This window comes from Triturus cristatus, chromosome 10 (genome assembly GCF_964204655.1).
Source record: "Triturus cristatus chromosome 10, aTriCri1.1, whole genome shotgun sequence".
NCBI classification, from domain to species: Eukaryota; Metazoa; Chordata; class Amphibia; order Caudata; family Salamandridae; genus Triturus; species Triturus cristatus.
Window position 1 is genome coordinate 1,120,391,305 of NC_140593.1, and position 27,539 is coordinate 1,120,418,843.

At 47.6% G+C, this 27,539-nt stretch overlaps 1 protein-coding gene across 1 annotated transcript in view; it reads right to left on the reverse strand.

The window, feature by feature from the left end:
- Positions 1–27,539, reverse strand: part of CHTF18 (chromosome transmission fidelity factor 18) — a 488,876-nt gene that overhangs the window by 192,962 nt on the left and 268,375 nt on the right. The gene's annotated exons all lie outside the window — the stretch shown is intronic.

Genomic DNA, 27,539 nt, shown 5'->3' on the forward strand with positions numbered 1-27,539 from the left:
GCACCCTGTGGGGGCTCCGGGGAGTTCCCAGGTCTACCAAGTAGGTGACCTCTCCCTTTTGCTCAATGATCGTGTGGGGCCCAGACCATTTGTCTTTGAGTGCTGCTGGGGCCACTGGCTCCAGCACCCACACCTTCTGTCCAGGCTGGTACACAGTCAGGACAGCCTTTTGGTCGAGCCAAGCTTTTTGTAGTTCTTGGCTCGCCTCAAGGTTTTTAGATGCCTTTTCCATGTACTCGGCCATCCGCGAGCGGAGACCGAGCACATAGTCCACAATGTTTGATGCCCGCTTTCTGAGGGGTCTCTCCCATCCTTCCTTTACCAAACAAAGGGGTCCCCTTACAGGATGTCCGAACAGAAGCTCAAAAGGGCTGTAGCCAACCCCCTTCTGCGGGACCTCTCTGTAGGCGAACAAGAGGCAGGGTATCAGGACATCCCATCTCCGCCGAAGCTTTTCAGGTAGTCCGTGAATCATCCCTTTTAGGGTCCTGTTGAATCTCTCAACAAGCCCATTGCATTGTGGGTGATAGGGTGTGGTGAACTTGTAGTTGACACCACACTCCTTCCACATAGCAGTCAGATATCCCGACATGAAGTTTGCACCTCTGTCTGAGACGACCTCCTTAGGGAAGCCCACTCTGGAGAACACTCCAAGTAGGGCCCGTGCCACCACAGGTGCTGTAGTGGTCCTAAGGGGAATAGCTTCAGAATACCTGGTGGCGTGGTCCACCACCACCAGTATAAACTTGTGCCCTGATGCTGTCTGGGGTTCCATTGGTCCGACAATGTCGATCCCCACTCGTTCAAAGGGTACCCCCACCACCGGTAGTGGTATGAGGGGGGCCTTTGTCGTGCCACCTGACTTACCACTGGCTTGGCAAGTGACACAGGAGCGGCAAAACTCCTTCGTATCTTCGGACATGTGGGGCCAGTGAAAGTGTGGAACAATTCTGTCCCAAGTCTTATTCTGGCCTAAGTGACCTGCAAGGGGAATCTCGTGGGCCAAGGTAAGAAGGAAACCTCTCAGAGACAAGGGGATGACCAGCCTCCTGGTCGCGCCAGGTTTGGGGTCTCTTGCCTCGGAGTACAGGAGTCCATCGTCCCAGTACACTTTGTGGGTACCTGTGGCGTTCCCTGCAGCCTCAGCAGCAGCCTGCTGTCTGAGGGGTTCAAGTGAGGGGCAGTCTAACTGTGCCTTCCCCAGGTCTTCCCTGGAGGGTCCCCCTGAGCCCAGAAACTCAACCTGACCAGGTTCAAGCTCTTTCGGCTCAGTTTCCCTCAGTTCTTTAAGGTCAGCCTCCTCAGAGACTTGATCCACGACCTGGGGCAAGGGGGAAGGCGAAGCCTTACCCTTACTGCTCCTCTTCTTGGAAGGTGTCTGGTCCGTTCTTCCAGCATCCAGCACCTGTTCAGTGGGGCATCTTTTGGCCTGTGACCTGGTCACAGCAAGGACATGTGCTGGCAAGCCTAACATTTCCATGTGAGTCCTCTGCTCCACTTCTGACCATTGTGACGTTTCCAAATCATTGCCCAACATACATTCTACGGGGAGGTCTGAACTAACCACAACCTTTTTCGGGCCACTTACCCCTCCCCAGGAGAAATCAACAACTGCCATACTGTGATTGGTAGTGACGTTGCTGGCATTGGTCACTAGGTAATCGGTACCTAGCATGATCTGTCCAGGGTCCACAAAGTTAGGCGTCACCATGGTGACACTGGCACACGTGTCCCTGTAGGCCTGAGCCACTTTTCCATTGATCAAAGGTGTCTGTCTGTATTTGCCCAAAGTATTGGGACTGGCATCAGGGGACATATCCATATCCCCTGTACAGACAAGGATGGCCTGAGTGAGCGTGCTGACTAAGTCGTCACTCCCCTCGGTTCCCAAGGTTAACCCAACTAATGCCTTGGGAGGCGCACTACCACTGCTGACTGTACTAGGGGTTGCAGGTGCCTTAGGGGCTGCAGTGGCAGGAGTTTGCCCTCCTTTCTTGGTGCACTCACTAAACCAGTGAGTCTTACTTTTACAGTATTGGCACCACCTTTTTGACTGGCCTTCTTGAGTCTTCTTCTTCTGTGAAGCCTGACCCCCACCCTCTTTGGTTTGTTGGGGACCTGTCGAAGACTTCTGGTCATTTTGTTTGTTCTTGTTACTACCATTTTGGTCTGCTTTCTTCTGACCACCCTGGTTCTGATTCTGGTTCTGCTTGACCCTTGTTCTGACCCATCTGTCTGCCTTCTTTCCCAATTCTTGGGGAGAGGTCAGATCCGAGTCGACAAGGTGCTGATGCAACAATTGGTTCTGACAGTTGTTTAAAATCTGTTCTCGCATGATAAGATTGTACAATCCTGTGTAATCAGTAACCTTGCTACCCAGCAACCAGCCTTCCAAAGCCTTAGTGGCACAATCGACAAAGTCAGTCCAATCCTGAGACTGAATTTTCTGGGTGTCCCGGAACAGCACCCGGTACTGTTCCGTGGTTAAGCCAAACCCATCAATTAGTGTGTTCTTCAGGACTTGGTAGTTGTTAGCATCCTCAGCTCTCGTAGTGAGGAGCTTGTCCCTTCCTTTACCTTCAAAGTAAAGCCACAGTATAGCTGCCCACTGACTTGGGGGGACGCACTGGACAGTGCAGGCCCTCTCCAAAGCGGTTATCCACTTGTGGATGTCGTCCCCTTGTTTAAAGGGGGGCACTATTTTACTCAGGTGTCTAGTGTCTATACCCCTGTCTTTCTCTCTATTGAGAATGCTGCCACCAGTGGGATCTAACCCACTTAATTTCTGCTCTCGGGCCAGGGCATGTCTTTCTTTGGCGAGGGCAAGTTCTTTCCGCTCGATCCTCAGATTGACTTCCCTCATCTTCGCTTCATGCTCCCTTCTCTGAGGGAACGTCATTCCTCTCTGAGAAGATGCCTGAGAGACATGTGTATGAACCGATCTGCCAGAGCTTCTGGAGAGAGACCTAGCTCGTCCGTTCCCAAGGTTAGGCCTGCTTGAGCGTGGGCCCGGGGCTCCCCCAGTTCCATTCTCATGCCTGCTTAAGTTGGTCCTTGTAAGCCTGCTGACTACCACTGGACCTTTGTTTGCCTCGTCTTCTGATAACTCCTCCTCGTCCTCCTCCTCTGTGTGGAGGTCGAGGTCTGGGTCACCGAGGGTTCCCTCTAAGGGAGGCATGTTCCCATCCGCACTGGGGGGACCTGTGTTAGAGGACCTCCTAGCATCGTACGCCTCTAAGAGACCTATCAGAATTGCGATGGTAGGGTTAGAACCCTGGTTTAGCTTCCTGGAGGCACACAGTTGTCTCATCTCCTTGAAGCTAAGAGCTGCATATCGTGACACGACCTGTGGAGGGTCACTGACCACTAAAGGAGTCTCCGCAGACTCTCCGTGGACCGACATGCTTTTCTAGTGAGGTGTAAGTGATGCACCTACCTACACTATGGGTTTACCTACTGATCCCTTGCTAAGAGTTGTAGTCAGGGTGTGCTAAGCCCTGTTACACTACAACAGCCGGTTCAGTAGAATTCGGAGTATTCTAAGTTAAGTTATATGTACCTGGGTACTTATGTGATCTTTCACTTCGATATTCTTAGGATACGTGTGTGGTAAAACAACAGCAAGCTCAAATCCCAACCGCTGCTCACCAATGTGAGAAGTTGGCCTGATATATAGTGCTCACTATTCTAGTGATCACTATGTATCATTCCAAACGACCCTTATTGATGATTGGTTGTAAGTCAACCTTATAGACCAGCTATCCTAGTAGCGCGGATACGAGCAGTCTTAGGCTAAACTCTAGAGGGCGTGTTAAGCCAGCTGTTTACCATCACATATACCCCTTGAACACCAAGTGAAAGGACACCACACAAGTTGTTATGAAAATAAAGGGTATTTATTTATAACAAGACTACCCTGGCTCTTTATGAGTCAGGGAGCTAAGCACAATACAAAACTCTTAGGAAAATACTTCTGGTTGCACAATTTACACAAATGCCCGAGGGCACGAAACCATTACACTGCAAGTGGAATGGGAGAGGTTAGAAAGTCTAAAGTTACTGATTCCGGAGTGATCCGATCAGTGGGACTAAACGAAAAAGGAACTGGACACTTGTAAAGCGAACCTGCGATGGAGCACCGAAATGCTCGAGTTACCTAGCCCAGAGGCTGCGGCTGCGGGAGGCTCGGCAAGATGTCGGGAGTCCTCGTTGTAGTCTCAGGAGCCTGAAAGAAGAGTTGCTGGCAGGCGACCAGTGACTATGTTCAGCGAGATCCAAGCCTGGATCGGGGATGAAGGAAACCTGAAAGCAGAGGGGACTCAGTTCTCAACCGCTAGCCAGCGATCGTGTGGGCACCAGGAGGGTACCGGCTGAAGTCACCTAGACCAGGTGAGTGGATGACGTCGGACTCGGCTGTTCCTCGGACCAGGAGGCGCGGCGGCGACCAGGATGGAGGGCGAGCTGTCCCAAGAAGGTGTCTGCTGTCGATGATGCTGGGCCCAGGAATGGGGCAGCGGATCTTGGCAGTGGCAACCCACGCGGGGGAGTCAAGATGGCGTCTGGAGTGGACCAGGAGGGTCCGAGGTACTCCTCTGTTGAAAGGGAGCAAGCGCCAGTCTGGAGCAACCAGACTAGTGATGAAACAATCGTGGTGCGTCGTGAAGAGGGCCACAAGCCGGTCGGCAAGTGGTCGGACAACGCGGTGAACAGCAAGGAGCGGAAGGGCCCCCACACAGATCTCGTGGATGCTGGGGAGGCAGACTTCGGTGCTGGAGCTGCTCAGGGTTAGGGCTTCTCAAACCCTAGGTGCACTCACTCGAGGGTCCCTCGGTGGGCGTGCTAGATAAGCGTCGTGCAGGTTCTGAAGATGGCCGGTCCCGCAGGTCTCGTCACACCTACGGCTCTCAGCTGGGCTGATGATGTAGGTAAAAGGTCAGAGATGGCAGGGAACTCGGGTCTCGTCGAGCTGGGCAGTCTTGATCCGTAGGAGAGACTTACAGCAAACCGCAAGCGCTTAGGTGGTGCCTGCTGGTGCAGGGTGGCTACTCCTTAGCCACAAGGGAGAGTCTTCAGAAAATAGTCAAGAGTTCCTTTCGTGGAAAGTAGTTCAAGGTTCAGAATTATCTAATTTGGGAAGGGGACTCGCTCCTACCTTTATTCTAAGAAAAGGGGCTGGCCCGTGACTAGGTCCTACCTATGGGTGGAGCCAGGAGGGGGGTGGTGACACCCCTATCCTTTGTCCGGCTTCGCCCCGGCTCAGGGGCAGGGTTGCCCCCGAAACTGGTTTGAGCTGGGCTATGCACAGTGAGCACCGGGGTGCCACTTGCAATCACCTTCCTTTCAGCCCTGCCTACCTGGGATACACAAACCCTGTCTGGGATGGTGCTAACACCGCCCTCGACAGGAAACCCTTTGTCCAAGCTCCCCTCGCTGGAAGGTCTCCCAGCAGCAGGAGGTCAGACTTGTGTCTGGTGGCAGCATCCATTTTGTGATGCTGAGGCTTGAGTCAACTTTAACCGGGGTTCAAGGTTACTTCCATGTCGTGCCCCTCTAAAAGGGGGGAATGCTAACCCCGTCGCCAGAACTGGCGAGGGGTTCGTATTCCAATTCGTATGACACCTTACTCGACATGTGTAGGTGATGCGATGCCAAAGTTAGCAAATAACCGCAAGGATTATAATGCATGTCAAAGGAGTTGGCCCGCGTCACCATGGAACGGCTATTAGGACTTGGTTCCGCAAGCCGTCGACGGGCTCAGCTCGCGCCAGAGCACCGTCCCACATGATTCCCTGCACTCTGCCTTCAGGATTGATAAGGCCTGCCATAGGAGTGACTGATAGGAATCCATGTGTCCATTTGAGGGTTAGGTGTAGGGATACTACACCTACAGCAACGGGTGATTACACCACTTTGCCCCAGCTGTCGTGCAGCCAGTTGTGTCAGATTTGGGCGGCCATCCAGGGGTGGCATAATACATGCTGCAGCCCCCGGTAGGCCCTGGGTAAACCGATGCCCTGGATACCTGTGGTATGCTGAGACAGGGACTGACAAGGCGGCCCAGTTCCAATTAGTGGATGCACCTAATGTACATGTGTGTTAATTTCGAGAGAGAACAGCTAGGCTGCGGGTCTGATTGGCAGGCCCACAGCCAGGGAAAGTCGTAAACCAATGAAGCAAAAGCAAAAAATCTGGGTGATCATAGGATTGCAGACCCTACTCTCCTACAGCACGCAACATGAAACAAAATTAAATAAAGAAGGTAACAAGCCTCTGAGGAGAGGCAACAAGCCCAGACCCCCCACCCACTCCAACCCCCCAATTAGATTGAGTATTCCTCCCTACCCTGCCCCGGGGACCCAAACTTGGAAGGGGACCCAAGGAATCGAAGGAGGGAATTATCCCGAGGAGGCATGGCTCCACCTGGCGTACACCCCCATCACAAGGACAGGGTGGCCAAGCCGTGATAGAGTTCGGACATCAGTTTCACATTGCATAGAGTTACAACAGGGTATTGTCATGGCGAGGTGGGCGCTGCCACTGAGCACGGGATGATCCAAGCAACGAGTTCGGGAAGCCCCCCGGGGACAACGGATTCAGCCAATTCCTTCATGGGCGACCCAGTGCAAAGCATAAGAACCAGCCTCCCCGAATCGTGGGGTCAGGGGATGGGAAAAGTAACGCAAAAATACTGTAATCTAGCAGCAACCAGAGAGGGCGTCAGAACAAACATGGTGAATGGCAATGTCAAGGCAACGAAAGCCCACTCTAGTCATTGTCACACTTTCCACCTCTGTCAACCTGCTGCGAGCTGGGTGGGGACAGGCGCTGTCGCTTGTCTAGTTTCTTCGCATAGGCAAGGGCGGCTGATGGCTCGTTGAAGATGTGTGTCTGTGGGCCGTCTTTAACACATTTTTTGGCCGGGTAGACCAGGGAGTAGGAGACGTCGTGCTTCTGGAGCAGGCGTTTAGCCGGGAGAAACTCTCGCCGGGCGACCTGTACCGCCACCATGAAGTCCGGGTAGAAGGAGAGAGAGTTCCCTTGATGAAGTACCTCACCTCTCTCGCAGGCAGCTCGGAGGACCGCGCTGTGGTCGCAAAAGTTCAGCAGTTTGGCAATAATTGGGCGGGCAGGCATGCCCGGGGAAGGCCGCGGTCCCAGAGAGCGGTGGGCCCTCTCGATGATAAAGACCGGGGATAAGACATCGCCTAAAAAGGTCACGCAAAAGTTGTTCAACTAAGTCTTCCATTTTCGTGATGTTTGAGGATTCGGACACACCCGTAATGCGGAGATTGCTCCTGCGGGAGCGCGCCTCCAAATCCCCGTTTTTGCTCTTGATGAGTTCCAGTACTTTGTCCATTTGTACCAACTTGTGGCGGTCTGCAGCCATGAAGTCCTCAGCATCCGAGACCCTAGCCTCAACGTGCGCAATTCGTGAATCGCGGGAGTCCACCCTGGCCTTCACAGTGTCCAGGCGGGCAGATAGCTTATCTAGCTGGGTTGCAAAACCTGAAACGGTGGCCTTGACGTCCAGCATGATTGCTTTCAGGTCGTTGTCCCGCGTCGTGCCAGTCTCCGTCTGAGTAGCGAGTTCACCTGTCTCCTGGGCAGCCCCATCCTGTCGAGTCTGTCTACGGTGGTCAAACGCCAGCTTGGGCTGTTTGGGGTCCGCCTTCCCCATGAGCAGGTCGTCGCGGCCAGTCGGACCTGCACCAGCCACCAAGGAGCACAAGTAAAGGGAGGGCTGCCGATGTCGGGGGCGGAGACCTCCGGGGAGTACTAGGGCCGCAGGTGAGGTGGTCGCCAGGAGTAGCCGGAGCAGCACAGCGACTGGGTGTTAGAGGCCTCTGGGAGGGCAGCCCAGCCCCGCGGGCCTGCGACGGATGGCGCGCCTAGAGGGGGCAGCATCGGTCAGGTCGCCGAGGGCTCCGAGGTACACAGGATAGGCAGGGCGGCGAAACGCTGCAGGAGGGCACCCCTAAGGCAGTGGGGGCATCAGAGAGGAGGAGGAGGAGGCAATCGTTGACCCCAGCGGCAGGACTCTGATGACGGAGAGCCGCAGAGGGGCACGCACAGGAGCAGCAGATCTGAGGGCAGCGGCAGGTCGGTGCAGAACTGCAGCTCGCCAGGCAGGTCCTGATGCAGCCGCAAACAGGTAGGCCACCAGCGGAGGGCCTCGCAGCCACGGAGAGAGGGCCACGGCGGGCGCCCCGCGGCTGGAGGCTGGTAGTAGAGGGGAGATGCTGGGGCGCGCCGCCCACATCGCGGGGCCCAGGGCACTATGAGGACACACTTTCAATCAGAGCGAGTACAGGCGCTCACCGACAGAGCATATGGCTCCCGGGCCCATGCGGTGCGATACGCTCGCCCCCACCCCACTGCATATGCCCCTCACACAGCACCCTCTCACCAGGCAGAAGTGCCGCAGGGTCCAACGATGAAGGTCTCAGGCTCCGCCTTGGCTCCCCAGGTGATGGCTGTGCCCCACAGCGGCCCAGCGCTGCCTTGGCCTGCACGCCGCCGATGAGACCCGGCAGCCGCGTGCGACGGCCTGGCTCGCTGGTCGATTTCTCAGTGCTGGTGCGAGCCCACAGGGGGGATTGATCGGTGCCCCGCGGTGCAGGGGGTCAGGATCGCAGAGCGTGGAGGGTTAGATCCACGCGGGTCCGCTGGAATATGTCGGATAAAAGGCTTGGCCGGCAGAGCCCACTCAGAGTGCGGCCATCTTGCAGCCACGTTCCCCGATGGACAAGATAGAATGGTCCTCCGGTGTGTTAGATAATGACAACTTTCAATGTTTTACACTTCTTTTAAGAGATCATTGAGAGAGGATAAAACTATTAGTACATTATGTAAGTGGACAATAAGAATAACTCACCTAAAAAGTACTCATTAAATACAGATGGTGTGGGCTTAACTTAGAATTTTTGATAACTTCAATGAACATTTCCTAAATGTGTGCAATTAATCGAAAGGGGTCTGATGTCAGCTTGTACTTTAATGTCTGACCCTGATTTTGTACGCATTCCCCAAGTGGTACAAAGTGTTGGGAGTCCTAGAACGACACCTTCCAAGCTTGCCTGCAACAGATGCCCCTTGTTTCTCACAGGTTCTTCGGACTGCTGATTGTTCAACAGGGCATGCATGTGAACTGCTGTAGTTGTCCTAATTCTGCCCCACATCATACCTGGGACGGGTTTACAGAGTTTCCTACAAATGGGAGACCATCTAGACTGAAGATACCTTCTCCTGTCTTCAGTGGGGCGTACTCAAATGTGCCCAGCCTCAGATCCAATACTTCTATGTTGCGTAGTGTGTGGACACCACTGAGTAACAGAACTTCCTTTTAACTTTCTTCAGTATGCCCGAGCAGCCTGCTCCCTCTAGAGCGTGTTTAGCTAAATCTGAATTTACCCAGTCTTCTAGGGGCAAAGCATGAAGGATTTTCAATACATCTTCTTAACCCTGTTCAAAGTGAATATCTGGACAAACAGTTCCATAAGACTCCTGGGCTAAGTGGATCTTCTGCAGGCCCCCGAGTTCAATGGGTTTATTAAAAGAGTAAAATCATTCTCAAGTTAGGTTAAATACAAGGACAAGATTGAAAAATAAAAACAATTCTATTTGCTAAGTCATTCAAAATAATGAAGCTGTAAATTAGAACACTGGAATGTTTGGGCCTCCATTGAAAACAATAGCTTGGCAACTGACAAGTTAGACTAGTAGAGGCCTTCTGATACAACATTCCAATTTGTATATTTCTGCTTGTCCATCTTTAATTTAAAACATGTTGCTTTCAATTGGTGGGGGGATACAATACTATTCTATTAGCTTTACCAAGATCTATCCTGGCCACTGAATGAAAGCTAAACAAGAATTGAAAGGTCAACGAATGAATGAATGACACTTGTAAAGCGCTCTGCTAGCCCAAGTGGCGTCCTGGCGCTGGGATCAGATGGAACCTTCAAAAGAAGTTTGGGTGGGAGGGCGGCTAATGGACTTGGTGGACGGAAAGAGACCGGTTTCAAGAAGTTTTCCGAAGGAGGGGGAATTTTGCTGATGGCATAGATGAAATAGGAGTGCGTTGCAGTATTTAGGGGCTGGGAAGGAAAGCAACGTGCCAACAATTTGGGACTTCTGTATTTTAGCAATACCCACCAAACAAGAAGAGGAAGATCAAAGCTGTCTCCTAGGTAACTGTTATGGTCTGCTTCCAGTCTTGGTTATCAGGGCAGTGGAGTCATTTGCAATTCAAGCACGTGAATCTATGAAAGATCCAATCCTGGAGAAGCTGACATCCTTACTCATCTTGCTCCGGTATTACGTAATAGTACACTACTACTTGTAGGCCTCTTGACTGCAATGCTGCACTGCCAGCCTTGAACTATAGGGACTGTGCCTGTGCAATTTTAATCTTGATTTTTTCCACTACTGGTCACGGGTAGAGGTATGCACCCAATGAGGGATTCAGCTTCCTTTTGAGATGCATAAACAAGATTAAAAAATTTCTTGAAATTTGCAAAATTAATATTTTGCAAGAACGATTACTGCAAGCGTGTATATCTCCAAATAACGTTTATTGTAGGCAATAAAATGTGTAGACTTGACTGGCACCCCCCATGTAATATATATATATATCTCTTGAGTGGGGGCTGCCAGTAAAGTCTACAAATGTTATTGTCTACAATAAACGTTAACGGGATATATAACCTCCAAACATTGCAGTGAAAAATAAGCATCATGAACCATCCATTTTGAAAATCTAACTTACAGAAGACTTTGCAATCAAATATTGTTGTGTGGGTTAAAAATATGCTGTAGGTTGCATTAAATCAAAATATTTCCAGACTGGATTTCATAACTCTCCACGGTTCCGCAAACAGAATGAAAAATGCACAACTCTAGTCCTGTTTGGGAAACAATCAGTCCTCATAATAATAATCTGATCTTAAAGGCAGTGTTTGAGACGCGTATTCTTGATTGGTAATCTGAGGGCTGCCGCTCGCTTCAGTCTTCCTGGGCATGGAGCAGCCACGAACAATAACTATTGTCAGACCAGCAATACTCCTTCAGAGAGAAAGCTATCATCCTAGTGAGGTTTACATCACCATCTGCTTAACTGTCTCCAGTAATGGAAGCCTCTCTTCTTCCCAGGGATAGACTAATAAATTTAATGAAGATTAATTAGACCAAATCATTATGTTATGCCGTCTCCTCACCGCCATGGATCAGCATGACGGAATCCACTGAAGCGGTTCTTGCAAGCCGAGGAACACTCCTTCACCAGAGAGTAGAACCGCTGGTCACAGAGCGCTTCGTGTTGGTGTGCAAGTAGGACTTAGCGGCCACCACCTAAGCTTTACATACCATCTCAGAGGTCTATGCAAGTTTGCTTACAAGATTCTAGGGTAGGAGACTACATTAGCCAAGACAGGAAAAAAAGGTTATATCTTTGGGACCCTTGCCCACTGGCTACCCTGATCCCAAATGGCTGTCATACCCAATTAGCCACAAAGACCTTTCACTACCCATTTCCCTTTAGATTTAAAAGACAATTCCTGTTTGAGGAATCAGATGTTCACTCTATTATAGTATATCTGCCATAATCTAACAACTTGTAAAGCGAAGGATTTACATGAATAGAGCAAAAAAAAGGGAAAAATGGAAGCAAAGGAAAGAAATGCGAATTTATTTTAGTAAAAAAACATGTTTAGAATTATTTTTTTTTTAAAGGCAGAGTCGGAGGTATTGAAAATAAGTAAACTGTTTTGTAGGAGTAGGAACTTGCATCCAATTGTGCCACATTTGTTATGATAAAAACAGGAAAAGGAATGGAAAGGCTGCAATAGATCACCAGCCAAAGCACAGAAGAAAAGTCAATTCGGGGTGTAAATAGGGAGCACCTTGATTAAATAAACATCAGCAAAGCTAATAGGTCTGGCCTAGGCAAGCAGGTACAATTGTTAATTTCTTCTTTTCTTTTTATTGCAAGACTGTGCTACATGAAATAAAAAAAAACTATAGCCACCTAAATGTGGCTCCCATTAAAAAAAATCTCTGATGTGGCTGTTATACTACTGATGTTTATTTGTAAAAGCATTTCAGTTTCACCATTTATTTTGTTATTATTCGTGATGGACACAAGCATAAAACACCACCTAACCAAGTACTCAAATTGCAAGAAGCTACCATGCTCCAATGTCACCTAAACACTTCATAACTTTAAAGATGAGGCAGAAAAAAAATCTTATGCGGCACCTGAAGTGTAGGCAAATAAAACAGCTGCTTTTTAAAGTTAATATAAAAAAATAATTCAAGATAAAAAGCACACTTGTTGCGAGGTTTATCAATTAAATAAAAGGAAGATTTTTAAGTGGATGTGAACAATGTGCACTGAGTTTGTGCTGCCACTCTAAGTGAAGTGAGCCAATGGGTAAAATGGACTGAGCTAATGTCCCAATCTGTAAGCTTTTGGGGGAGGAAGCAAAATATGAATTACATTTTCACAGACCAATGGAGGAAGTCCGCTGACCAGAATCCACTCTATGTATATTATGTCTGATTTTTTGAAAGGGGAAACAATAGTCAGTGGAGACAGTTAAATGGTCTTTAAGGACAGAGGATGGAAAAAAAAAAAGGTTGGTCAAAAAGAAAACATTGAATACAAAAATATTAGCTTAAAAAGATCTATTTTAACGCTTACATTTTATGTAGAAGACCTAATTAGGATAAAGCTTGGTGGAATCCAATGTTCAACCTCAACAATCAAATCCACGTCACACTTTTGAGATATATACACAAGACAGTACATGCAATTAATTTAAATAGGGTACATTTACAGGAGTCCTTTATCCTGAAAACCTGACCTGGATTAGACCTTTATGTACTTATGTTTGGTTATTTCTGGTCTAAAGTGTGTGGCTTTTAATATTGATGGGGATGGTACCTTAACCAAGGACTAGCAGCTTCAGATCATCTGAAGCTGATAATAGACAAGAACACTCAAGGAAGACTTCGCCACATACAATGAGCCCTGCCTCAGGCCATATACAGGGCCATGTCTGTTTCAACAAAAAACAAGGACACATACTGCAACTTGCTATTATAAGCATCAGCTCAGTCTCAGTTCGTTTTTTTAAAGAAACATTCTGATGTGAAAATATTTTGTGTGAGCTTTCAAAGAGTAAGTTGTTTTATGTAAGCAATATTTTAGTGCATATGCATGAAAGTGCGTTTTATGAAGGGCCAGGACGGTGCAAGGTGCAGAAAGTTAACAGGCTTTTTGACAAATGCTCAGTGAAATACATCTGAAAAATACTTTACCAAAGCTGTGTAAAGTAATTTTTGGATTCAACAAACTTACAGATCACAAGTACTCTGGAGGTAATTCTCTTTACGACACTCACTCGCATCACGTTATATCACCTGACATGAACCAACGCCGAGGACGCAAAACAACGTATATCTCAAACACATTCACTTATATAGCTTTTTTTATATGTACTGATATCAAAATAAATAACATTTATTTATTTTATAATTTTATATAGCGCTGAATCACCCCAAGGTGTATCTCTGCGCTTGTAACATATGTACAACCATGGCAAACGAATTAAAAAAGATACGTTTTCAAAAGTTTTCTGAACTGGAGAAGGGTCATATCAGTGCGGAGATATAGAGGAAGGTTATTCCAGAAACTCGGGGCAAGGTAAGAAAAGGCTTTGCCACCTGGTAAGCGACTTCTTGATTCTGGGAATAGAGAGTAATCTTTTAGAACCAGATCTGAGAGAGCATATGGGACTATAGGTATTAAATGTCCTGGCAAGATAAGAAGGACTAAGCTTATTTAAGGCCTTAAAGATCATACATCCTATCTTAAATTCCACTCTTTTTTCACTGGGAGCCAATGAAGTTTTATTAACAAAGGCAAAGAGGGAGTCCTAGGCGGTAAACCCGTCACTAGACGGGCTGCCGTATTTTGTATGACCTGTAGTTTTCCTAGGGAGGCTACATGCGTTGAGAGAAGCAGAGCATTGCAATAATCGATTCTGCTCATAATCAGAGCCTGAATCAAAGTCTTCCTGGTCGAAATAGGAAGCAGGGAAAAAATTCTCCTGAGTAGGCTCAAAACATGATAACAAGTGCCGATTGTTGAATTGACATGGGCATCTAAGGTAAGTTTTTGATCAAGCTTGATGCCAAGGGCCTCAGCTGCTGCTCAGCAGGGCTGATTGGAGGGGAGGGGCCTAGGGGCATCGAGCAGCTTGATAAGACACGCTGGAGCGGACGCGCGCAGCGGGCGCGCCGCTGGCGCGCCGCTGGCGCGCCAAAGGCAAGCCCGTCTGCGCCCGTCCGCGCCCGAAAGGGCCCGGGGACCATAAACTCTGCCCGTGCTTACAAGTACTCGCACAATGAGCTTCTAAGCTTAGGCGTTAACGCACACCCACTAACTTCAGAAACTTTGCTTGCCCTCCAGAGAGAAGGTATTTTCAACTTACAAGTGAAGGGGACTGGCTGTGCGTCTCCCCCGCGCAATCCGGACCTTGCCCACTCAAAACACCTTATCCCCATGAAACTCGTCTCCCTCAATACAAGATCACTCCATAAACATGCCCCTGAAATTTTCACCCTCCTACAAGAGGATGCCCCTGACGCTCTCGCCCTGACCGAAACGTGGCTCGATGAGGAATCAGAACCCACGCTAATCGCATCCCTACCTCCAGGCTATGATGCCTTTTGGCATAATAGGTCAGCAGGGAGGCGTGGCGGTGGGGTTGCCCTTATCTTTAAAGATCATCTGACAATTGAGAAGCTGTCTGGGGAAAACTTGGAGGCAGCAGACATACTGGTCACCAAGGTCTGCAACAACGCCTCTAACATTGTTATCGTAACGGTTTACCGCCCACCTAACTGCTCACCCTCTTTTGTCGATCTCCTCACTGATTGTATTACCAACCTTCGTTCACGCTTCCAACAAATGGTGATTGTAGGTGACTTCAACTATCACTGGGATCAGATACCCAGAGGGGGACAGGCTCTACTTATTGAGACAATGCTTACCTCCCTCGGATTCACCCAGTTGGTGTCAGGCCCCACCCATGAGAAAGGTCATACCCTCGACCTGGCATGGACCACTTCCCCCTCCGTGAACTTAATAAATATCATCCCCTGCGGGTGGTCTGATCACTTCTCTATTAACCTTCTACTCCCCCCGATTAAACACAACCCCAGTCCTCCCCCTACCTGGAAGGTAGTTAGAAGCTGGAACAATATCTCCGGTCCTACCCTCGAGAGTACTCTTCGGAGTAATCCTGTCAAGAGGCCTATTACATTGGACTTGGAAAAATGGACAGATTCCATCAATAACCATCTTACCTCTGCCATAAATACACTGGCCCCAATTAAAAGGAAAAAAACCGGAAATAAGGGCAAAGGCTCCCCTTGGTTTTCAAACGAACTTCGAGTCCTGAAAAGCACACTTCGCCAATTTGAAAGACGCTGGCGCAAAGCCTATGATCTACAAACTTATGTAGAATATAAGGCAAAACTCGCCGTCTACAAAAAAACCTTGTTAAGCTACAAGGCCAAACATTACGAGAACAAGATTCAGCTGGCCACCAATAAACAAAAAGAAATATTTAATATCCTCAAAGAGCTAAGTCAAAAACAGGTGCCAGTCGCCCCTTCCAGCAAGGAATTATGTAACAAATTTCTATCCTTCTTCTCAGATAAAGTCCAAGATATTCTGACGGACATTAACAACTCCCCTTTTAAACTCCCCCTTAATATGAGGGTGGAGCCAAAAGAGAAAGGTACTGAGCTAATATCCTGTTTCCAGCCCCTGGACTTGGAGACACTGCGAAGTATTGTGACCAAAGTAAAATCCGGCTCACCATTAGACCCTTGCCCTCCCAAGATTTTCAAGCTGGCCTTTCCAGCTATCGAGGAGGAAATCCTAGCCCTGATGAACTCCTCGCTGGATTCAGGAAGTGTCCCACCCCAATTCAAAGAAGCCAGAGTTATTCCCCTTCTTAAAAAGCCTGGGGCTGATGTTTCCAACTTAAAAAACTTCAGACCCATATCTCAGCTGCCCTTCCTAGCCAAAATATTGGAGCAATATGTCCTCCGAACTCTCTCCAAATTCATGGAATCCTACAATCTATTTGAGGACAGGCAAGCCGGCTTTAGGGCTCATCATAGTACAGAACTGGTGATGCTGTCTGTTCTAGATGAAATTAGGACCAAAGCAGACAACAAAAAACCTTGCGTCCTAATCCTTCTTGACCTGTCGGCAGCGTTCGACACGGTCAATCATGCTCTACTCTTAGATAGAATCAGAGACTCTGGCATTGGAGGGTCGATCCTTCGTTGGATCGAATCATTCTTGTCAGATCGTACCCTGAAAATACAGATGGGGGATCTGACGTCAGAGAGGGGATCCATTCCTTGCGGTGTTCCCCAAGGGTCAGCTCTATCTCCCCTTCTGTTTAACATTTACCTGGGTCCTCTGATCAGGAAGCTTGCCAAACTGGACTGCCAAGTCTTCAACTATGCGGATGACACACAAATCATCATCCAAATAGATAACAGTACGCAGGCACACGATAGGGTACAAGATATCTTGAGATTTGTGGTCAGGTGGATGACCTCTAACTCACTTAAGATCAACCCCGACAAAACTGAGGTGTTAGCAATCACAAACAACAGCAACCCTTGGAACTCCCAGTTCTGGCCCGACGAACTGGGGACAATCCCAGCACCAGCCACAATGGTAAAAAGTCTGGGAATAAAAATCGATGCGAATCTCTCCTTGTCAAATCAGATCACCTCCGTCTTCGGGACTTGTGTGGGCCTTCTCAGGCGACTAAGAAAACTCTCCCCCATCCTCTCTTTCTCAACAATGAGAACCGTAGTTTCCGCCCTGATCTTGGCCCGGATCGACTATGGTAATGCACTATATATCGGCCTTCCCTCCACACTACTGCACAGATTGCAGGTGGTTATGAACGATGCAGCCAGATTGATCTTTAAACTACCCAGACACACTCACGCTTCCCCCTTACTACAACAACTTCATTGGCTGCCCATCAAGCAGAGGGCCAAATTTAAAGGCCTCTGCATCACACATAAGGCCTTGTTTGGGCAAGCCCCCAAATATATCAAAGACCGTCTGACAATATATACCCCCGGTCGCACTCTCAGGTCCTCCACGGAGGGTCTACTAAAATGCCCACGTTTCCACTACTCCAAAACAGGGGGGCGAGCTTTTTCCACTCTTATGCCCCAAATTTGGAACAAACTACCAAGCGACTTGCGCTCTGAAAGCAGCCTCCTGCCTTTCAGGAGGAAACTGAAAACCCTCTTATTCACGGAGGCTTGGGCCTAGTGCCCATGCTACAATACTTTCATCTCCTGGCACTTTCGTTGTTCTGTTCACAGCGCTTAGAGACCTGTCGGTATTAAGCGCTCTACAAATTCAAGTTAACATAACATAACATAACATAACAAGATTTTTTATCTCCTCTTTAGGAGTTGGGGCTTTCCCCAGCTCCTCAGGCCACCAATTAGGCGACCAACAGATGGCAGCACCTCCAAACAACATAATCTCAGATTTTTCTGAGTTTAATTGGAGGAAATTACTTTGCAAGAGGAAATAGCCATCATACCCTGGGAGAAAATATGTTATGTATCTGTTCTTTTTTTTATCAAAGGTGAGGAGGAGTTGGGTATCATCTGCATAAGAGATAGGACAGAATCCCAGATTTCTCACAAGTTTGACCAAAGGGGTCACATAGATGTTAAAAAGGGTAGGGCTCAAACAAGAGCCCTGGGGGACACCCCTGGTAACTTGAGAGGGTGCAGATTTGTAAGAGCCCATAGTAACTGCCTGAGTTCTGTTTGTCAAGAAATCTGTCAGCCACTTCAGAGCAAGTCCTTTAATTCCAGGCCCCTGCAATCTCGACAACAGGATCTGATGTGAAATGGTATCGAATGCTGCTGAAAGGTCAAGCAGCACAAAAAGTGCCGCTTGACCGTTATCCAGAGCCATCCTGATATTGTCCGTTACCTCCACTAGGGCAGTCTCCGTGCTATGCTTAGCTTGAAAGCCTGATTGAGAGATATCAAGTGCATGAGTGGACTCAATAAACGCCGATAGATGTCTATTAATATGTTTTTCTACAAGCTTGCTCTGTAGAGGAAGCAAAGAAATGGGGCGGTAATTGGTCAACTCAGAAGGATGAATTTTTAGGTTTTTGCGAATAGGAATAATTTGAGCGTGTTTCCATTCTGGTGGAAGACTACCAGAATTTAGAGAACTATTGATAATGGAACATATGGGTTCGCAAGTTGAACCGAAAATTTAGATGAGACTTTAGCTGGAATAATGTCAAGAGGAGAACCAGATTTAGTGCATTCCAATAGGGATGATACTTCTGTGGTAGTAACACTAGGAAAGGTGAGTAATTGAGAATCTTCATTAGTATAATTAGTTAGATCTACTGTGGAGACGGGAAGGGAGGTGTTTGATGAGATAATTTTTTGATAGATATTTTCAATTTTCTGAATAAAGAAGGAAGACATTTTGTCACATAAGGTTTGAGAGGAAATATCACTGGTCTCACAGGATTTAGGATTAGTGAAATCCTTCAGAATTTGAAAGAGCATCCTAGAGTTGTTTCCTGCTTGATCTAACAAGGATGCAATATGCAGTTTGCAAGCCTTTTTAATATTATTATGAGTTGGATATTGCAGTCTTATAATTAGTTTCATCTTGCTCATTGTGCGAAAGACGCCATGAACGTTCAAGCTTCTTACAAAAGCTTTTTTCCTCTCATAAAGCGGAGGAGTACCAATCAGTGGGGGTACCTTTCGGTGGATGAGTGAGAAGTTTCATAGGGGCGTCTTATCAAGCACATTTGAGATAAGAGAATTGAAATGGTCGAGTTGTTGATCAACATTATAGAACATGGTTTCCCTGTCCCAGGAGAGAAATAGAGAAGAAAGATGATCAGGGTTCAATTTATGCCATGGTCTATACTGACGAGTAGCTGGAGTTGTGGATGCAGCAAAAGTACAGTTAGTAGGGCTAATAAGTTGAAAATTTATTAGTGAATGGTCAGTCCAAGTAAGCGGGTAAGGGTCACCACATTTGATATCCTGAGAATTTGTTAGAATAAGATCTAGAGTATGGCCAGCTACATGAGTAGGAGCGGAGTTAATTTTAACTAATCCAGAGGCAGCCGGGTCTTGCAGACATAGCCTTGCATCCTGGTTCTGGGCATCTTCGCTATGGATATTGAAATCTCCTAGCAGAAGAAATTTACGAGTAGCAATTATATGAGGGGAGATAAAATCTTGCAATTGACTGGTGAAGTCCAGTGTCGGGCCAGGAGGTCTATATACCAATGCGCCTTTCCAGCTACAGCGTGTAGAGAGATCTATTCTAAATACGAGGCATTCAAACGCCTCTGTACCCATTTGATCTAGAATGGTGATTGCTAGGGCTTCTTTATGAATTATAGCTATACCCCCGCCCGCTCTGCCTATCCTATCCAATCTCGAGATACGATAGCCCTCCGGAATGGCCAAAGCAATGGCAGGAGTGGAAGATGGTTTAATCCAGGTCTCAGTAATGAAGCCCATCTCAGGTTTAAATCAGTCAATATCCCATATATCTGCAGCATGCTTGGGAAGGGACCTAACATTAGCCAGAAAACAATTCCACTTAATATTTTTCCCTGGGGGAGGTAGTGGATTAGAAGAAGTATTATTTGAAGAATCAGGCGATTCTTTAAAGTTAAACTGTCGAATAGTAATCAAAGAAGGACAGACACTCAGTGCTCTGAAATCTACAAGCTCGACATGAAAAAAGGCCCCCTAATACGCAATAAAGGATAGCTTGCAGGGGGCGGGCTTAAGATCTAATAAAGAGTCACGCGCGTATCTGCGAGGTAGGTTTGGGATTTGTAATGTAGGTAATGGCAACCTACCAGGGGTCCAGGCTTCTGGCGGCGAACTGGCGCGGACGGGCGCAGACGGGCTTGCCTCTGGCGCGCCTCCGGCACGCCCGCTGCACGCGCGCGCTGCGCGCTTGCATCTTCCCGGTTTAAGTATCCCCAGCTACTAGAGCGCTAACCAAGATGGCACTCGGTTACTGGCCTGGCCTAAAGAAGTTCTGGTCTAACTCGCTAAGTAGCGAGATGTGCTTTTCAATTTTAAGTGCAGGTGAGTGGGCAGCAGACTTTATTTAAAACAGCAGCCAAGTGAAATCTAAAAATATATATTTAAAAACAAAGCGAGTGATGCGTGCAATTACCTACCCTCGTCGCTATGAGAGGGCAGGGTGCCGCACTGTCAATGAAAACGAGCAAAAACAAGTTCAGCGTTCAGGCTTAGTAATACCATCTGTTACGATGCGCGCTTGCATCTTCCCGGTTTAAGTATCCCATCCCCAGCTACTAGAGCGCTAACCAAGATGGCGCTCGGTTACTGGCCTGTCCTGAAGAAGTTCTGGTCTAACTCGCTAAGTAGCGAGATGTGCTTTTCAATTTTAAGTGCAGGTGAGTGGGCAGCAGACTTTATTTAAAACAGCAGCCAAGTGAAATCTAAAAATATATATTTAAAATCAAAGCGAGTGATGCGTGCAATTTCCTACCCTCGTCGCTATGAGAGGGCAGGGTGTCGCACTGTCAATGAAAACGAGCAAAAACAAGTTCAGCGTTCAGGCTTAGTAATACCATCTGTTACGATGCGCGCTTGCATCTTCCCGGTTTAAGTATCCCATCCCCAGCTACTAGAGCGCTAACCAAGATGGCGCTCGGTTACTGGCCTGTCCTGAAGAAGTTCTGGTCTAACTCGCTAAGTAGCGAGATGTGCTTTTCAATTTTAAGTGCAGGTGAGTGGGCAGCAGACTTTATTTAAAACAGCAGCCAAGTGAAATCTAAAAATATATATTTAAAATCAAAGTGAGTGATGCGTGCAATTTCCTACCCTCGTCGCTATGAGAGGGCAGGGTGTCGCACTGTCAATGAAAACGAGCAAAAACAAGCTCAGCGTTCAGGCTTAGTAATACCATCTGTTACGATGCGCGCTTGCATCTTCCCGGTTTAAGTATCCCCAGCTACTAGAGCGCTGACCAAGATGGCGCTCGGTTACTGGCCTGTCCTGAAGAAGTTCTGGTCTAACTCGCTAAGTAGCGAGATGTGCTTTTCAATTTTAAGTGCAGGTGAGTGGGCAGCAGACTTTATTTAAAACAGCAGCCAAGTGAAATCTAAAAATATATATTTAAAAACAAAGCGAGTGATGCGTGCAATTACCTACCCTCGTCGCTATGAGAGGGCAGGGTGCCGCACTGTCAATGAAAATGAGCAAAAACAAGTTCAGCGTACGCGCTTAGTAATACCATCTGTTAGCTTATCTAAGTCCCAACAGTAATTTACTGAATTAATTCAATGACCTCTGAAATTCCACTCCACCTGACCTACCAGGGGCAGGTGCAGAGAGGCACAAGCAGGTTTAGACTATAGCTAAGCACAGGAGAGAATACCCAGATGTTAATAAGAGGGAAAGTGGACTCCTTCCATGGCATGCCCTGCAAAATAAGCATGTCCTCTCTGATGAAGCACGATGAGGCCGAAACATGTCAAGGAGGTTGCATGGTATATTTTGCAGAGATGTTTGCCTGGCCCACTCTTTTTGTGGAGGAATTGGACAGATGTGCATAATGTTGGTCATCATCTGTAATAATACAGAGAAGCTATGAAATCCTGGAAACGATGCCCCAATGTTCAAACGCGACATCTCAATTTTTAAATTCATGCCTAGAAAAAAACGCCAGTATGAGAGAGGTTAAACATCGAAAGAAGAAGCAGCAGCAGGGTGATGGGCTCAAACATCCCCAAAGCAGCTTACAGGAAAAAACCCTACTGCGGCATTATCTGCGGAGAAGCTGGCAGAGGGAGGGGTCAGCGGTGGGGTTAACACACCCCACACGATTAAATTCAGAGACGTGGCAGATTTCTGATTACTAAAGAGGATACCAGCTAGAGCACGATTAGCGCGTGGGCAGCTGGCGCCCTGCGTCGCAAAGAGAAAAGCATGGTCAAAAAAGTATGCATTAAGGATATTTTTAGCGGGTTTGCCATCTGGACACAACCTTAATGGTGCATGGCCGTTTCTGACGTCAGCCACCACAAGAAAACAGAGCCCTCAAGAGTAAAGACTAAAATCATAACAATATGCTTTACTATATTCGAAAGGAAATATTTTCCATGCATCTTTTATTCAGGCCGTGGAATTATTGGAAGATGGAAGTACATTTTCGGGTATTCCATTATAAAATGTTTGATATTTAATCAGTTCAAAGGTCAACGTGCGGGCATCAGTCTGGGAAAAAAACACAAATGTGAATGATGCTGGTTAGAAGATTCACTAGCGTTCCAGCTAATTTTGAAACATGTGAACCTTTGCTCTACCTGGGCTCCAACTTTGCATTTTACACTCCACCTGCAGGAATACCTTTCACACTGAAAACGCGCATTGCACCCCCTCGGTCACGCTCTCCCCTACAATACTGACAAAGTCGAAACAGGCCAACAAAAGTATTTCATTGAATTCATGCACAATGCGGCTACAGTGGTGTCCAAGGTGACCTTGGGAGAGGCGCCATGAAAGGGGCCGATCCCACTTCATAAATGATGTGTGGGTGAGCGGTTCATGCAGCGGCGAGGCCCCAGCAGTGAGGAATGGCTCTGTTCCGCCTGGGTGCCAGACATTATGAATCTTTCTAAAGTAGATGGCATTATTGCTGCGCGGATTATATGGAGGGAAAAAACCCTGGATTAGTGCCCACATGTCAGGATCTGCATTTTCCATTTGTTTTTTCCAGAATCTGAATGAAGCTGGAATGATTCAGCTTGTGTTTAAGTGGTAAACGCCACCCTAAATCCTGCTAGTGTACTGTCCTCAATGTAAATGTCTAGATTTATTAAATGTTAGTGGCTTTCCATCAACCAACCATTTGCTACAGGCTCGCTGTATGTACGCACCATAGGAGCAAACTACCCATGTACCCTTTAATACTGCTCTCTGTACAGTATTTCTTGTCGAAATGCTCCCGCTGCAAATAAATAAAATATATTATGGTGGGTAAAAGAGATAAGGGAAGGGGCCTGCTTATTTTTTCTCCTTAAAGCCTTCTCAAGCCAACACGGACTATTCAGGGCCAGACTTAAGTCAGCGCTACCTGTCCTAGGAGGGGGGCCGGGCACTAAGGCCAGTGTTTAGGGTCGCTGCCCTACAGTGCTGGTTCATCAACGCCAGTGCCTAGGGTCGCTGCCCTACAGTGCTGGTTCCTCTGAGACGCGGCTGGGTGCCACTGCCCAACACATTCCAAGCGAAAGTGGGGTCTAACAGAGCTACTGACAAAGTTTACACACGAGGGAGAATGTTATACCCCACTTTTGGGAGAAAATGGTTCATTTGCAAGAAAGAAATGCTATTCTCATTTATTAATGGAAAAGCTGCTTTAGTTGAAGAAAGCCACCGTACAGTAACAAAAGTAGAGCGCCCCCTTGTGTGAACTCTTTCTGCAGATATAACTAGCTTTGTGAGGTCAAAGCTTAGGGCGAGGTCCGTGAATCCATCAGTCACGGTTTGGGAGCATTTGTAAGATTACTAGATGAGAACCCAGCCAGCTGAGCTGAATGAAAACATCAAACGTGGGGGATATTTAAACTCGAGTGGCGCAAATCAAAAGAAAAAAAAAAAAAATATATATATATATATATATATATATATATATATATATATACTCGTTTTTTCCCTCCGTGTCCTACTTTCTCATAAGGGTTTACAAACCCAAGCACGGCTAGGAACCCCCTTTCTAGGGATTTTGTAACCCCAAATAATAATTTATTGGGAGGACGAGGCACGCTGTAAGTGATACACAGGAGTGGACTCTTGATATATATGTTTTCCTAAACTAAAGAGGCATAAAGGTGATCACATCAAACCACACTGCTACAGTAGTAAACAACAGAGTGAATGAAGAACTACCTGTCTACCCCCCAACAGAGGCAAAGCCCTGCACCCCTGAGCCTCCCTGAAGATTCCGGGGAGGTATTTGCTCTGCGGAGCCGCGCAGAGGCTACAAAAAGTAGGAGCAATCTAGAAATGTGGTTCGGCATCTTGGTAACGTTGTCCACCTTAAAGCAGTGGATTAACCATTCCCCCTCACAGTAGAGGTCACGTGATTGGGGAGTGCTACCCAGGCATGGCTGTCAAGCCTTTCATCATCCCGCCCCTTCAGGTTACGCTACACCTGATTGGGAGGATTCAGTGTCATGGTGCCGTCAACCAGGAAGTTACTGTGGGCAATGAAAGTGGAGCCCTTAAAAGGTAGTATGAACTTGTTTTCTCAACCAATAACCCAACCACCCCTCTGAAGTAGGCCCAAGCAAATCACGGAGGTGGAAGAAGGAGCGTAGGTGTGGTCCAGGTTAAACAAAACACAAGGACTACTGGACTTGAGCTTCGAAGAGTGCTCGGAGCCCAGGAACGTTTTGTCACACTTCTGACTCTACTCTAGCATGGTTCAGACTCAGAGCACTCCTACTTAATACTCTAACATCACTAAATATTAATATTCATTCGTAACCACAGGAAAACATGCACAAACTGAAACATATTCAATTTGCGGGTTGATCCTATACAAGGAGCTAGATTGTTCGGGGAAAGGTTGGTTCTTACTGTGTTGGCAGATAGAGGACCCAGGATATCCTTGGTACGATCTATGCAAAAGCTAACATCTGTTTTGAGGACCAGCTGTTGGAGCATCTCTTCCTCCTTTGAGGGGTGAGGAGAAGCAAAAAATGGTGGTAAAGTGATGGACTGTCAAACATGGAAGGGAGCCACAGCTTTAGGTAAGAAGTCCACAGAGTCCTCAGCACGAGTGTGTCAGGGTGGGTGCACTAAAAGAGCTTGTAGTTCACTCATGCGACAAACTGACGTATTCACATGGTGAGATACCGTCTTTCAAGGTAAGAAGGCACTTAGAGCGACTATGCAATGGCTTGAAGGGGGTACACAAGGGAAACGTCAAGATCAAGTTAAGGCCCCACTGCGGCATTACAAACAGCTTGGGAGGAAACTTGTGTCAAACCTTTATTCAACCTCCTCCCTACAGGTGATTTGAACAAGGGCGGTTGGTTCGGCAAACGTAAAAAAAAAGCCCAACAAATAAAGTTTTATATTGCTTACTGCCAAGTCCTTGCTGGGCTAAACATAACACAAAATAAAAACATCTGACAGCTTCGTCTAAAAGGGATTTGTACTGGAGGCACTGAACAGGTCACAAATCCGTCCAAGCGCCGAGCACAAATGGGTTTAGTGCAGCAGTGTTCAGTGGAAAGTATGAAATCCACCAGTCCAGGCGGCAAATCAACCACAGTCGGCTGCCTCTGCTCTATCTTCATGCATGGAGGTGTAGATTGGGTAGATTCAGGTGAAGAACCCTGTTCTGCTCCCAAGAGAGGAGGTCCTCCCAAAGTGGCAGCCCGACTGAAGGACAGATGCTTAGAAGTTCTGGATACCACAATGCCCTGGTCAGGATGACTTGATACCAGTCGTTCTTGATCTTCAGAATTCGGGGCAGACGAGAAAGCAAAGGGGAGGTGTACAGGAGTCCCGTGTTGCCCTTCAATCAGAATGCCTCTCCTAATGAGTTTTCTAGCAGAAACTCAAGCTTGTCAAACTGTTGACACTGCATGTTCTCAACACTGGGAAAAAGGTCTAGCCAGTGTTCTCTCCATAGGTGGAAAACGCCCTGCACCACCTCGGTATATAGACGCCACTCGTAATCTGCTAGACATCTGCTCAGTTCCTCCTCGCTAGCATTCAGGTTCCCTGCCAAGTAACTGCCAACCAGGAATGTGTCATGGTACTTCTACCAACCACAGAGATGCAGATCCTCTTGGGACAGGTCCCCACCCTGCTCTGCTTGTTGCAGTACCACATAGCAGTGCTGCTGTCCGTGAGAACCTGCATCAGTCTCCCTTGATGGATGGCAGGAAGGTCTTCAGAGCCAGATGAATGGCCACCATCTCCAGAAGACTGATGTGGAGCTGGCCATCTACTGGGGGCCAGAGTCCTCTGTTCTCCACCGCCCCCAAAAGGACTCTCTAGACCAGCAGTCCTACCTCACTATCAGCTCTGGGTGTCGAAGGGAGAGGGGCTTGTTGCTGGACCAATTGCCTTAGAGTACCCTCCACTGCAGATGTCCACTGCAGATTTTGAGTCATCTCCTCCAAAACCTGGATGTCATGTCAGACTGCCTTTATAGTGGGCCCATTTGAACTTCACATTCCATTGCAGAGCCTGCATGAGCCAACTGGCAGAGATGAGGAGAATGTAGGGGGCTTAGAGGCCAAGAATCTTCACTGCAACTTGCACCCTGTTTCAAGTTTGAGCCTGAAACATCTGGATCATGGCCCAGAATCCTGGACTTGTAGCAACTGAGGGAATATCCTGAACTCCAGGTTCCAGGATGGATCCCATGAATGGAAGACTCTGTAAAAGGGGTCAGGTGAGACTACAGCTTGTTGACAGATAGTGAGCCTCAACAATGTCAAGTGGTTTACAGCCATCCAGAAGTGGTCTACGACTGACAGCCAGATGCTGAGGTATGTGAATACTGATATACCCAACCTCCGAAGATGGTCTGCAACCACCACTATTACTTTCATGAACACTTGTGCATATTGGTAAGCAGTGGCGGCCCGTACAAGTATGTGTGGTGAGGCGGTGCAAGGGTGGAAGACAACATACAACGTGATTGTGAAAATAAAATAAAGTCAACGATGCGGCTAGCGCAAGTTAAGTGGCCATCCCTCGTATGTCGACTTCCACCCCCTCCCCACCCCGCCTCACCATGCTTACCTGTAAGGGGCTGCCACTATTTTTAAGGCCGACATGGAGCACATCAAACTAGAAATGCTTCTGGCCTTTCTTAAACTGAAAATTATATCTGTGGGACTGCAGGACGAATATTTGCAAATAGATGGCCTGTAGATCCAAGGAAACTGTCCAGTTGCCCACGTTCAGAGCAGACAGGCTCTAGGCCAGCGTGAGCATTTTGAATTTGTCCTTCTGCACGAAGAGGTTTAAAATAGGGCTGAGCTTTCGTCCTTCTTCAGAATGAAGAAATAGTGAAGAGTAACAATCCCCTTTGTAAGACCCATCTATCTAACATAATGGATTGTCAACCTAGGAGTTAAAGTGGAATCCAACAGCAAGGCTTTGACCACATAGCCATTACAGTATCAATGAGACATCGTTAAAGGAAAGAAGGGGGGTTAAGAAGTAGCTGGTCCAGGTTGTAAGATCTCAGAGAGGGCATTTGTTTTTGTCTCAACAGAGGGTTGCTGTAATTCTGGTGCTGTAGCTGCCCTCTGGACTACCACCGCAAACAAGGCACTCTTCCACTGGTGGCTCAAATGGAGGGACACGCTTTGTCTTGGGCGAGGAGTCAAGTCGACTGGCAC